This window comes from Phyllobates terribilis, unplaced genomic scaffold (genome assembly GCF_046119375.1).
Source record: "Phyllobates terribilis strain yellow unplaced genomic scaffold, ASM4611937v1 Scaffold_3__8_contigs__length_932513732, whole genome shotgun sequence".
NCBI lineage: Eukaryota > Metazoa > Chordata > Amphibia > Anura > Dendrobatidae > Phyllobates > Phyllobates terribilis.
Window position 1 is genome coordinate 692230983 of NW_027362763.1, and position 13052 is coordinate 692244034.

Here is a 13052-nt window from a genome sequence, read left to right on the forward strand (position 1 = left end):
AGCCTAATTCATAAAATGCTCTCTATTTTTGTCTTTGACCAGTTTTTGTGTGACTTTTTAGCACCAAAAGTCGCAAATCCTTTAAAAAGTGGAAAAAAAATGTGTCAGATTGAAAACTCCCCCAGGAACCTTACTTCAGGCAGAGACTGGCTGGAAATGTGACAAAAAATGTGACATTTGGTAAAAGTCGTTTTTCATGAATCTGTCTACAACATCTGGATAAACAAATTTGTCAAGGAAAAAAAAGACTTAAAATAGAAAAACAACTTAAAAACTGAAACAAAACATATAGAGAATAAGGCAGAAATTACAAAAGTCGCTAAAAAAAGGAGGAAATTACTACAGAAAATGCGAGAAAGAACAATGAAGAATCGAGGCTAGTGATGAGCGAGCACTAAAATGCTCGGGTACTCGTTGCTCGGGTCGAGCACATTGGAATACTCGGGTGCTCGACCCGAGCAACGAGCCCAATGTAAGTCTATGGGATACTCGAGCATTTTTCAGGTGGTCCCCCCCGGCGGTCTGCAGAGGGCCTAAAAATTGCCCAAATCGATGGGAACAGTGCTCAAATGATATGGTAACAGCATGGGGAAGACCCCTGGAAGCATCTCTGACTCCCAGGTCACTGCTGTCAACAATGTTGTCAGAGGTATTACGACACTTTTACGGACTCACAATAAAACATTCAAAGACGAAACCAAAATGGATTTTACTGGGAAATATGTTAAGGAACATACTTTCCAGGGTAATGACTTGTATATAAGGCAAAATAAATAAGCAAAAACAAAAATACTCCTCCACACCTTGGGCTATGTTCACACGTAGCGTTTTTGATGCATTTTTGCACTTTTGCATTGCTTTCAACCGTGACAAATGTGACTCGCCCCTGGGCCGTGGGGCACTCGGAACCGGGCTTCAGGGCAATGCTGGGAGTAGTAGTGGCAACCCGGTTCCGTGGCTCAGGGTGGTCAGACCAGTGGTAGTCTGCTATGTGCTGTAGGTAATGTTCGACTACGCCACCCGTGGATTGCGGTCAGGGCTAACCGCCACTGCAGTGTCGACCGCTGGGGTTGATATAAATGTGCAGCACTGAATAGTTCAACTCCCCATGGGAGGAGTATGGCCCCAGGGCAGTATAGATAATGGATGATGGAGGGGATGACTCCGACCGCGATAGCCAGGAAACGGAGGCCTCTTAAACAGTTCAGGGTCTTTATTAGAACAGGTAATATGACCCAGAAACAGGCCCGGCTAGGAGGGGGCCTGGATGTCTGAGAACAAGTGGGAGGCTGGCCCTGGTCAGGGTGAGGGTGTAGGCCTACCGTGCTCTCTGTGCTCCTATTGGCTAGTTCCCTCCTTGTAGTGTAACAGCCCACATTCCCGAACTCACTGTGTCCTCTCGCCCGTATGGCTTGCAACTTGGGTCCCTTTCTACTCCCAGCCTGGTACGGCTTTGCTGGTCCCTTCTGCTATGGCGGAGCCTCCGGGCTTCTTAGGCCAAGGAACATACAGTCCCCTGCGGACTGGTTATCTGCTGTAGGACCTGGAATCCTCCCAGCCTCAGACACGAAAGTCTGGCAGATTAGTTTCTTTATCTGCCAGGACAGGCTCACTTCGCCTTTTGTCCCTGGCTCGTGGCTCTCCTACTGCCACACGGCCTCTTAGGCTGCAACACAACTGTCTGTCCCTGCTCTGGGACACTTCTCAATCCAGAGAAAGGTTGTCCAGTTCTCTCTAACCCTGCCCCCAGCTTCAGCTTTTATAGGGGCAGCTTGCTCCCCCTACTGGTCTGGGACAGGAGGTGCTGCATGCTAATGGTCCTTGACTAGAGGACCTCCCCCTTGCTCTCAGACACAGCTTTATTATATTTGTGGCATCCAGGCCAGGGTGACACATTTTCCCCTAGTAAAATTTAGTACTCCGGGACTAAACAATAAACAAAGATAATATGCATGACCATAAAACATCAGTAGACAAACGACACACAGGTTGAGTTCTTAAGGTCACAGTGTGGTCTGTGACTGGGTGTCCATTTCACCAACACAACGGGGAGCCTTAACCAGGTGGGGGTCTGTCCTAGCCCCAAGTCCTTTACAGTCTTAGTTCATTCCTTGGTTAAGCTCCGAGCGCAGTCCGTACAAAGTCCCGGTTATTAAAAGTCCATAACCTTTGAGTCCGTACGGTAACTGTAAGAAACTGAAATACACAATTACTAATCATGCAGGTAACTTTGCAAACATTTCAACACTGGGCAACAGGGTTATTTACAGTTTTAGTGCACCCTATATTCTCCAGCGAGTGGGTATCTGCCCCTTTAGGCTCCTGGTTGACCTGCGTAACCCACTGTCTGGTGGTGGACCGACCTGGCTTTCCCCACTAGCGTTAGGGGTATAGCTACCAGCTGGACTTACAGGCAGGGCAGGCAGCTGTCTGCGGATCCTTTGGCTTACCGCAGGCATGGCAGGCTCACTGTCAGCAGAGGGTTGACTCTCCTGGGCTGCTGGTACAGGCTCTTCTGCCTCTGGAACCGCTTGCTCTTCTTCACCTTCCGGCTCTGGTGCAGGTTGTTGCTGAGTTGGTTGCAGGAAATGCAGGACGGGTACCACTATGGCATTGTTTATTCGAGTCCAGGAGTGAGGGAACTCTCCGAGAACGGTGCTGATCATTTCTTCCTTGTCCTCTACGGGTTCAAGGTCACTTTGATCCTCTTCTGCACTACGGAGTTGCTCGGGGTACCTTTTTTTCTCTGGAGACGGTACTAGTGGTTTCTCCTCCATCCTTGGTGATCACGCACACCTTCGAGTTGTCGTGATCAGACTGCAGTACGGTGTAGGGTTCCCTTTCCCACTGGTCGTCCAACTTATGTAGCCTTCTCTTTCACTTCAGGACCTGCTCACCAGGTTCTAGGGGACCAGCAGGGGTGTGTTGGTTGAAGAGTCTTTCTTGCCTTTCTCTCACCTGGGCCAGGCTCTTCTCCACACTCTCCTGTACCTTCTTGTACTGCAGTCGCCTTTCCGTATCCCAGTCCACATCCGGGGAGGTGTCCTCAGGTGTTAGGACTCCCATCTCCAGGTCCATGGGCTGCTTACCTGGTCTGGCTCGCATCAGGTAAGCCGGGGTGCAGTTTGTAGCATTCACCGGGATATGGTTGTATAAGTCTATCGGGTTCGGCAGTTTTTCTGGCCACAGGCTACATTCCTCCAGGGCCAACATCTTCAGGAGATCAATGACTATATTGTTCATTTTCTCACACATCCCGTTGGTTTGTGGGTGGTAAGGCGTCGTCCAAATCTTCTTATAGCCATAGAGGTTGCAGAACTCTTGGAAGATTTCAGCTTCGAACGCTGGACCCTGGTCCGTCAGGACCTGTTCCGGATACCCATGTGGACAGCAGAAGTATTGCTGGAAGGCTCTGGCCTCCGTTTGGGCTGTCAAGTCTTTCACCGGGACCACCACTAGAAAACGGGAATAGTGGTCCACGATTGTCAGGGCGTAGATGTATCCTGACCGGCTTGGAGCCAATTTGATGTGGTCCAGAGCTACCAGCTCAAGAGGCTGCTGGGTGACGATGGGCTTCAAGGGTGTCTTCTGGCTGGTGCGGTCTTTTCTCCTTAAGTTACAAGGGCCACAGTCCCTGCACCACTTCTCTACAGCCCCTCTCATGTCGACCCAAAAGAACCGTCCTCTTAGCAGGAACTCCAGTTTCTTCCAACCGAAGTGCCCAGCTCTGTCATGGTAAGCCCCCAGGACCATAGCTGCATCCCGCCTTGGAACCACGACTTGCCAGGTCACCTCATGTGTCCGGTGGTTGACAAGTGTTCTGCACTGCTTGCCTTCATAGAGGAACAGCTTGCTCTTCTCTTTCCATAGCTGCTTGGCTTCCTCTGGAGCATCCGGATCTAAGCGGGCGTCTTCCTGGGTCAGCAGATCTTTCACCAGGCGGATCGCAGGATCACTATCTTGGGTCTCGGCCCAGCTGTGGTGAGGTAGGGGATTGATCATAACAGTTGTTAAATCTTCCTCTTTCACGCGGTGGGAGTATTGAGCGGCCCCATACCGGTGAAACGCGGGGAGTTCTACCTCCTCCAGCTCTTCTGGGTCTTCGTCACCTTCAGGTAAGTGAGGCATTCTCGACAGGGCGTCAGCGTTGGCATTTGTTTTGCCTGCCCGGTACTTGATCACGAAGTCATAATTGGAGAGACGGGCCATCCACCGCTGTTCCAGGGCACCAAGTCTTGCACTATCTAGGTTACATAGTTACATAGTTACATAGTTTATAAGGCCGAAAAAAGACAAGCGTCCATCCAGTTCAGCCTATTTCTTGTGCACTGCAGCTATTCCGCAGCGTTGATCCAGGGGAACGCAAAAAAAAACAAAACAAAACAAAAAAAAAAAAAACATGCGGTATAGGCCAATTGACATCATTGAGGAAAAAATTCACTTCCCGACACCAATCTGGATTAATTAACTATCACTAAGCATAAGATGTAATTTTATTGTTCTCAAGAAAGGCGTCCAGGCCTCTCTTGAACTCATTAAGTGAGTTGGACATCACCACTTCCTCTCCCAGAGAGTTCCAGAGTCTCACGGCTCTGACCGTAAAGAATCCCCTTCTATGCTGGTGCAGGAACCTCCTTTCCTCCAGACGCATAGTGTGCCCCCTCGTCTTTGTCACCATCCTTGGTATAAACAGGTCATGGGAGAGATCTCTGTACTGCCCCCTGATGTATTTATAAATGTTTATGAGGTCTCCCCTAAGCCTTCTCTTTTCCAACGTAAATAGGCCTAATTTTGACAACCTCTCTGGGTATTCTAGTCCCTCCATTCCCATTATTACCTTAGTCGCCCTCCTTTGTACCCTCTCTAGCTCCAATATGTCTTTCCTGAGCACCGGAGCCCAGAACTGTGCACAATATTCTAAGTGCGGCCTTACCAGCGCTTTATACAGAGGAAGAACAATGTTCTCATCATATGCCCCTATTCCTCTTCTGATGCATGCCATGACTCTATTTGCCTTCGCAGCTGCTGCCTGACACTGGGCACTCCAATTTAATTTGCTATTAACCAAGACGCCCAGGTCCTTCTCCATGTCAGATTTCCCCAACGGTTTCCCATTTAATATGTATGGGTGACTGCTGTTTTTCTTTCCCATGTGCATGACCTTACATTTATCGGCATTGAACCCCATTTGCCATTTTTTGGCCCAACTCCCCAATTTATCTAAATCCTCCTGTAGCTGTGCCCTATCCTCATCTGTGTTAACTACTTTACAAAGTTTAGTATCATCTGCAAATATTGCTATTTTACTATGCAACCCTTCCACTAGATCATTAATAAATATATTAAATAATATAGGGCCCAAGACAGACCCTTGAGGCACCCCGCTAGTAACCCTGACACACCCTGAGCTTACTCCATTGATAACCACCCTCTGCTTTCTATCACTCAGCCAGCTATTTACCCACTTACACACATTATCCCCCAGACCAAGCATTCTCATTTTATATACCAACCTTTTGTGTGGCACGGTATCAAACGCTTTGGAGAAATCAAGGTATACAACATCCACTGACTCTCCCCGGTCCAGCTGTGAGCTCACCTCCTCGTAGAAGGCAATCAGGTTTGTTTGGCAGGAGCGATCTCTCATGAATCCATGTTGATATGGAGTTAGTTATTATCATTAAGATATTCTACAATAGCATCTCTAAGAAATCCTTCAAACAATTTACCCACAACAGACGTTAAGCTGACTGGTCTATAGTTCCCAGGGTCACTTTTAGACCCCTTTTTGAATATTGGTACCACATTTGCTTGGCGCCAGTCTAGTGGGGCAGTCCCTGTCCATAAAGAGTGCTTGAATATAAGATACAGCGGTCTGTCTATCACATTACTTAATTCTTTTAGTACCCGGGGGTGTATGCCATCTGGGCCTGGTGACTTGTCTATTTTGATATTATTTAGGCATTTCTGAACTTCCTCCTGGGTTAGGTGGGTGATATTTAGCGGAGGGTTTACTTTATCACTTTGCATTTCCTCCGATAAATTGTTTTCTTTTGTGAAAACAGTGGAGAAGAAGCTATTGAGTAGGTTTGCTTTACCCTCATCGCCCTCTATGATTTTACCCAGGTTATTTTTCAATGGGCCAACTCCATCAGTTTTAATCCTTTTACTGTTTATATAGTTAAAGAACAGTTTGGGATTCGTTTTACTTTCCTTGGCAATTAGTCTCTCTGTCTCCTCTTTTGCTATTCTTATTTGTTTCTTACAGATTTTGTTTTTTTCCCTATAAGTTATTAGCGCTTCCTCGCTGCCTTCTTGTTTAAGTTTACCGAAAGCCCATTTTTTGTTTTTCATTGCCCTCTTGACTTCCTTATTTAGCCACATTGGCTTCCTCCTATTCCTAGCCCTTTTATTCCCATAAGGTATGTACCTTCTACAGTGACTATGTAGGACTGTTTTGAAAATTTCCCATTTTCTATCCGTGCTCCTATTACTGAAGATACTATCCCAGTCTATAAGGTGAAGGGCATCTCTTAGCTGATCAAACTTTGCCCTCCTGAAGTTCAGTGTTTTTGTGACTCCCTTGCTGGGCACCCTACTGAAGCACATGTGGAATTGTATAATGTTGTGGTCACTATTTCCCAGGTGCCCCCCGACCTGCACCTCAGTTATTCTGTCTGGCCTGTTAGTTAATATTAAGTCTAAAAGGGCCGTCCCTCTAGTTGGTTCCTGCACAAGTTGTGACAAATAATTGTCTTTGATAATTGACAGAAACCTGTTTCCTTTCTGAGATCTACAGCTTTCGGTTTCCCAGTCTATATCGGGGTAGTTGAAGTCCCCCATAATAATCACCTCGTTATTTTTTGCTACTTCGTCTATTTGTCTCATTAATAGACTTTCCGTGGCTTCTGCTATATTTGGTGGTTTATAACAGACTCCTATGATAATTTTATTATTGTTTTTTGCCCCATGTATCTCCACCCATAAGGACTCGACCTCCTCATTTCCCTCCCATACATCCTCCCGTATTGTAGGCTTTAGACACGTCTTTACATATAGACAGACTCCACCCCCTTTCCGATTTCTTCGATCCCTTCTAAACAGACTGTAACCCTGTAAGTTAACTGCCCAGTCATAGCTTTCATCCAACCATGTCTCGGTTATTCCCACTATGTCATAGTTACCTGTAGATATTTCTGCTTCCAGTTCATCCATCTTGTTTGTCAGGCTCCTGGCATTTGCTAGCACGCAGTTTACACGATTTTGTTTTGTTCCAATCTTCTCCCTGTGGATTGTATTAGAAATTTTCTTACCTTCCTTCCAAGTATCTTGTCTTGGACCTTCTTTGTCGCACTTCATATCTTTCATTAGTATGTCTTTCATTAGTATGTTAGTATTAGTATTAGTATGTCTTTCATTAGTATGTCTTTCATTAGTATGTTTCATTAGTATTAGTATGTGTGTTAACGGGTTGTTGTCCGTGTACACAGTGAACTTTGCGGAGGCCTGGTAATGCTTGAAGCGTTCCGTTACGGCCCACACCACCGCCAAGAATTCTAGCTTGAAGGAGATGTAATTCTCCGGGTTCCTCTCGGTGGGCCTCAGCTTCCGGCTGGCGTACGCGATCACCCTTTCTCTGCCCTGTTGGTTTTGTGACAGTACGGCTCCCAGTCCCACATTACTGGCGTCTGTGTGGAGAATAAAAGGCTGGCCATAATCAGGGTAGGCCAGGATCTCATCCCCTGTGAGGGCCATCTTCAACTGTCGGAAGGACTTCTCTTCCGGTTTATCCCACTTGAAGGGTGGCTTTTGGCTCCTGGACTTAGACTGTCCTATCAGGAGGTCCTGCATAGGAGCTGCCATCTTAGTGAACCCGGGGATGAACCTTCGGTAGTAGCCTACCAACCCGAGGAACTGCCTCACTTCTTTGATGTTCGAGGGGCTTGGCCAGCTCTTGATTGGCGTGACCTTGTCAGGGTCGGGGGCTACTCCTTCCGTACTTACCACGTGCCCTAGGTACTGGACCTTCGGTTTCAACAGGTGACACTTCGATGGTTTTACCTTCAGGCCATAGCCTGCCAGGGCTTCGAACACCTCGGCCAGGTGCTTTAGATGGTCCTCGTAAGTTTTCGAATAGACGATCACGTCGTCCAGGTAAAGGAGGACCGTCTCGAAGTTTCAGTGCCCTAGACAGCATTCCATCAGCCTCTGGAAGGTCCCCGGTGTGTTGCAGAGCCTGAAGGGCATACAGTTGAACTCGTTCAGTCCCATCGGGGTGGTGAAGGCGGTCTTCTCCTTGTCAGCCTCTGCCACAGGAACCTGCCAGTACCCGCTAGTAAGGTCCAAAGTAGAAAAGAAGTTAGCTGATTTTAGTGCGGCTAAAGACTCCTCTATTCTAGGCAGCGAATATGCGTCTTTGTGGGTGATACGGTTGATTTGTCTATAGTCCACGCACATTCTCATGGTGCTGTCTTTCTTTTTTACCAGAACCAAGGGGGCTGCCCAGGGGCTACAGCTATCTCTAATGACCCCAGCTTCTTTCATTTCTCTTAGCATGCCCTTGGCATTCTGATAATGTGCAGGGGGTACAGGCCTGTGTCTCTCTTTTATTGGTGGGTGGCTCCCCGTGGGGACATGGTGTTCTATCCCTTTTACTCTGCCGAAGTCTAGCGGGTGCTTACTAAAAATTCTCTCGTACTCCTGGACCACCCGGTAGACTCCTTGTTTTTGGTGCAGGGGAGGGGAGTCAGCACCCACATGGAGTTTCTGGCACCAGTCCTCCTTTTGTTTCTGGGAGCCATTACCCTCCGCCTGTGGAGATGGAGGCAAAGGCTCCACGGCCCTGATAGCTTTGTGTTCAACAGCAAACAGTTTGGCAAGTGTAGCGTACCTGGGTAAGTGTACCTCCCTCTCCCCAATGTTGAGAATGCGGACGGGCACCCTCCCATGACAGACATCAACCACCCCCCGGGCTGTCAAAATGGTGGGCCTGCTGTCTGAGTACACGGGTTCTACCATGGCTTGGTAGTCTCTACCTCTCAACCCGATTGCAGTCCGACACCAGATCATCATTTCACTTTTGGGAGGCATGGAAATGGGGAATGGGTCACTCATTCTTACGCTACCGATCTCACCACCAGACAGTTCTACCTGCTGCCGTCTCATCAGGGCTTTTATCTCTTTGTTGAGGACTCTCTGTTGGCTGGAACTAGCATTCACCGCCACCTGTTGTAGAATTACAATTACCTCTGAAAGACAATTTTCAATCACGTTAGTACCCACAGTTATTTTAGGGTGACTTTCACGACGGTCAATGTCCACAATAATCACTCCCTGTGCCGGCAGTTCAACTTTACCAATCTTAATGGTCATCTCTTTGAACCCCATCTGCGGCACGGGCAAGCCATTACTGGCGATGATGCTCAAGTCACTGTCTGGATACCGTGTTATATCAGCATCAGTCCAATACTGTTTAAAAAGTACATAAGGGATAGTGGTTACTTGCAACCCGGTATCCAGCAAGGCGCTCATGGGGATACCGTCCAGCACCACGGGTAAAACCGGGCGCCCCCCAACGTACTTATTACGCCAATTGTAAGGGCCTGGTGATCTTATGCCTCAGGGTTGGCCCTCTGCCCCAGGTTGGACCCGTTTAAATTACAGTACCTGGAAATGTGTCCGGGCTGGTTGCATCGACGGCAAATGGGCTGTCCATCCTCTGCGTAGCGGTCTGTGGGCCTCCCTCGGAACGACGGGGTCCTCCTCTGTCGACGCCACGGGACATCCTCCGGACTTGAAGCCAACTCAATGGGTCTTCAACGGGTTCACTTGTAACGCCTGGACGGTCCTGGTCAACGCCACGACGCTCCTGGTCAGCTCCTGGACTTGGTGGTGCAGATCTTTCGACGGGGCTTGGTTCAGGGCCTGTGCATCAGCCCCCACAGAGTCCATAGAGGAGGGCGCCGCCTCCTAGTGGTAGGTGAGAGCAGGGCACCGGGGGTTTATAGCGCCACCTGTTGCGGGTTCACGGAGCACCCTTATGGCTCTGTCCTTGAATTGGGCAAAGGTCAGATCAGGGTTCTGAAAGAGCATGAGGCGCAGCTGGCTCCTGTGGGCGCTAGACAGCAGACCTTCTATGAACTGTTCTGTTAGTAGCTTATCCGTATCCTGCACGCTGCCAGGGTCAGCTTGTTTGATGGCCCTCAAGGCTTCCTGCAAATTTAGGGCATAGTCTCTGATGCTGTCCTGTGCCCGCTGCTTACACCCGTAGAACCGCATTTTAATTTCAGCGGAGGTATGTATATCAAAGGTACCCCGCAGCTGGGCCGGAATGTCCTTTACGGTCCTTTTCTCCTCAGTGGGCCATGACTTTACCTCCCGCTGGGCTGCGCCAGTTAGCTGCCCTGTCAGTATGCTAATCTTCTGTTCCTCTGTCAGGGGGTAAACTTGGAACAAACTGTACAGCCTTTCCTTAACCCCTTAATAACATCTGACGTACTAATACGCGTCTGTGCCCTGGGACTTAAGAGCCAGACCCGTATTAGTACGTCATCGCGATCGCGCCCGCACACAGGCTGTGCGGGCGCGATCGCCGCCGGGTGTCAGCTGATTGTCACAGCTGACACCCGGTACTATGTGCAGGGAGCGGTCACGCACCGCTCCCAGCACATTAACCCCCGCGATGCTGCGATCGAAGTCGATCGAAGTCGATCGCGGCATTGCGGGGGCAAGGGGAGGTGATCGGCGATACTCACCTCCTCTTCCGGCTTCCAGCGCAGTCTGCAAAGGCTTCCCGGGTGTTGCCATGACGACCCGATGTCGTCATGACAACATCCGGGTCACCAGAGAGCAGGAAGATTGCTTGGACATGCGCAGTGCATCTCCAAGCAATCTTCACACTGTGCATTTCTGACAGCTTGCATGGCATAGGGATGGTGCTCCATTCCTGTGCCATGCAGGCGATCAGAAAAAAAAAGTGAAAGTCCCAGAGTGGGACAAAGTAATAAAGTGTATAAACTGTGTGAAAGTGGGAAAAAAAAAAAAAAATGTGCAAAAATATTATAAAAAAATTAAAAAAATAATACACCAAAAATAAAAATATAATGTACCCATCAATAAATATTATTATAAAAAAAATAAAAAAAAAACAATAAAAGTACACATATTTGGTATCGCCGCGTCCGGAACAACCTGACCTATAAAACTGTCCCACTAGTTAACCCCTTCAGTGAACACGGTAAAAAAAAAAAAAAAAAAACAAGCAAAAAACAATGCTTTATCACCATACCGCCAAACAAAAAGTGGAATAACACGCGATCAAAAAGACGCATATAAATAAAAATGATACCGCTGAAAACGTCATCTCGTCCCGCAAAAAACAAGCCGCCATATAGCTCCATCAGCCGAAAAATAAAAAAGTTATAGCTCTCAGAATAAAGCGATACTAAAAAATATTTTTTTCTATAAAATAGCTTTTATTGTGTATAAGCGCCAAAACATAGAAAAATGATACAAATGTGGTACCGCTGTAAACGTACTGACCCGAAGAGTAAAGCTGCCTCATCAATTTTACCACACGCGGAACAGAATAAAAAAAAAACAAAAAAAACAATTCCTGAATTGTTGGTTTTTGTTTATTCTGCCTCCCAAAAATCGGAATAGAAAGCGATCAAAAAATGTCACGTGCCTGAAAATGGCACCAATAACAACGTCAAGTCATCCCGCAAAAAACGAGCTGTCACATGACTGTCTGCCAAAATCTGGAAAAATTATAGCTCTCAAAATATGGCGATGCAAAAACTAGATTTTACAAAAAATGCGTCTTTTAGTGTGTGACAACTGTCAGTCATAAAAACCCCATATGATTCTGGCATTGCTGTAATCACACCGACCCGAAGAATAAAGTCGTCTAATCACTTATACCGCACAAGGAACGGCGTCAAAAATAAACTCTTGAGTTAGGATTGGGCTAGGGTTAGGGCTGGGTTTGGGGCTAGGGCTGTGCTGGGGCTAGGGTTGTGCTGGGGCTAGGGTTGTGCTGGGGCTAGGGTTGTGCTGGGGCTAGGGTTGTGCTAGGGTTAGGGCTGGGGTTGGGATTTTTTTCAAAAGTAAGAAAAAAAGATGACGATATGGCGACTAGTGTTGAGAGCAAGTGCTCGCTACTTGAGTTTGCATCGGGTGCTCTGGTATGCATTTAGTATCGTGGGTATTTGAGTGACATGCTCGAGTCTCTGCCCCATATGCTTCGCGGCCAAAAAACTTTATGGGGATTGCCTGCCATGCACGAGCGATCCCCGCATGTTTTTTTTTGGGTGTCTAATAACCGTGAAACATGCGGAGCAGGGACTCGAGCATGTCACTCGAGCACACGCTGTACATGGTGCATACCTGAGTACCCGATGCAAACTCAAGTAGCGAGCACTTGCGCTCAAGAATAATGACAACTTATTCAATATGATGACCTAATGTAAACAAATAATGTGCCGTACCTCTGGGTTCAAAATGTTCACTATACACCTTAATAAAATCTTTGAGGGGTATAGTTTCCAAAATGGGGACACTTGTGGGGGAGCTCCACTGTTTAGGCACATCACGGGCTCTCCAAACGCGACATGGTGTCCGCTAACAAATTGAATGGAAAATCGGCTCAAATTGTTAGCGGACGCCATGTTGCGTTTGGAGAGCCCCTGTGTGTCCAAACATTGGAGCTCCCCCACAAGTGACCCCATTTTGGAAACTAGACCCCCCAAGGCACCTATCTAGATGCATAGTGAGCACTTAGAACCCCCAGGTGCTTCACAAATTGATTCGTAAAAATGAAAAAGTGAAAATAAAACACTTTTTCATTTTTATGAATCAATTTGTGAAGCACCTGGGGTTCCAAGTGCTCACTATGAATCTAGATAGGTGCCTTGGGGGGTCTAGTTTCCAAAATGGGGTCACTTGTGGGGGAGCTCCAATGTTTGGGCACACAGGGACTCTCTAAATGCAACATGGTATCCGCTAACAAATTGAATGGAAAATCGGCTCAAATTGTTAGCGGACACCACATT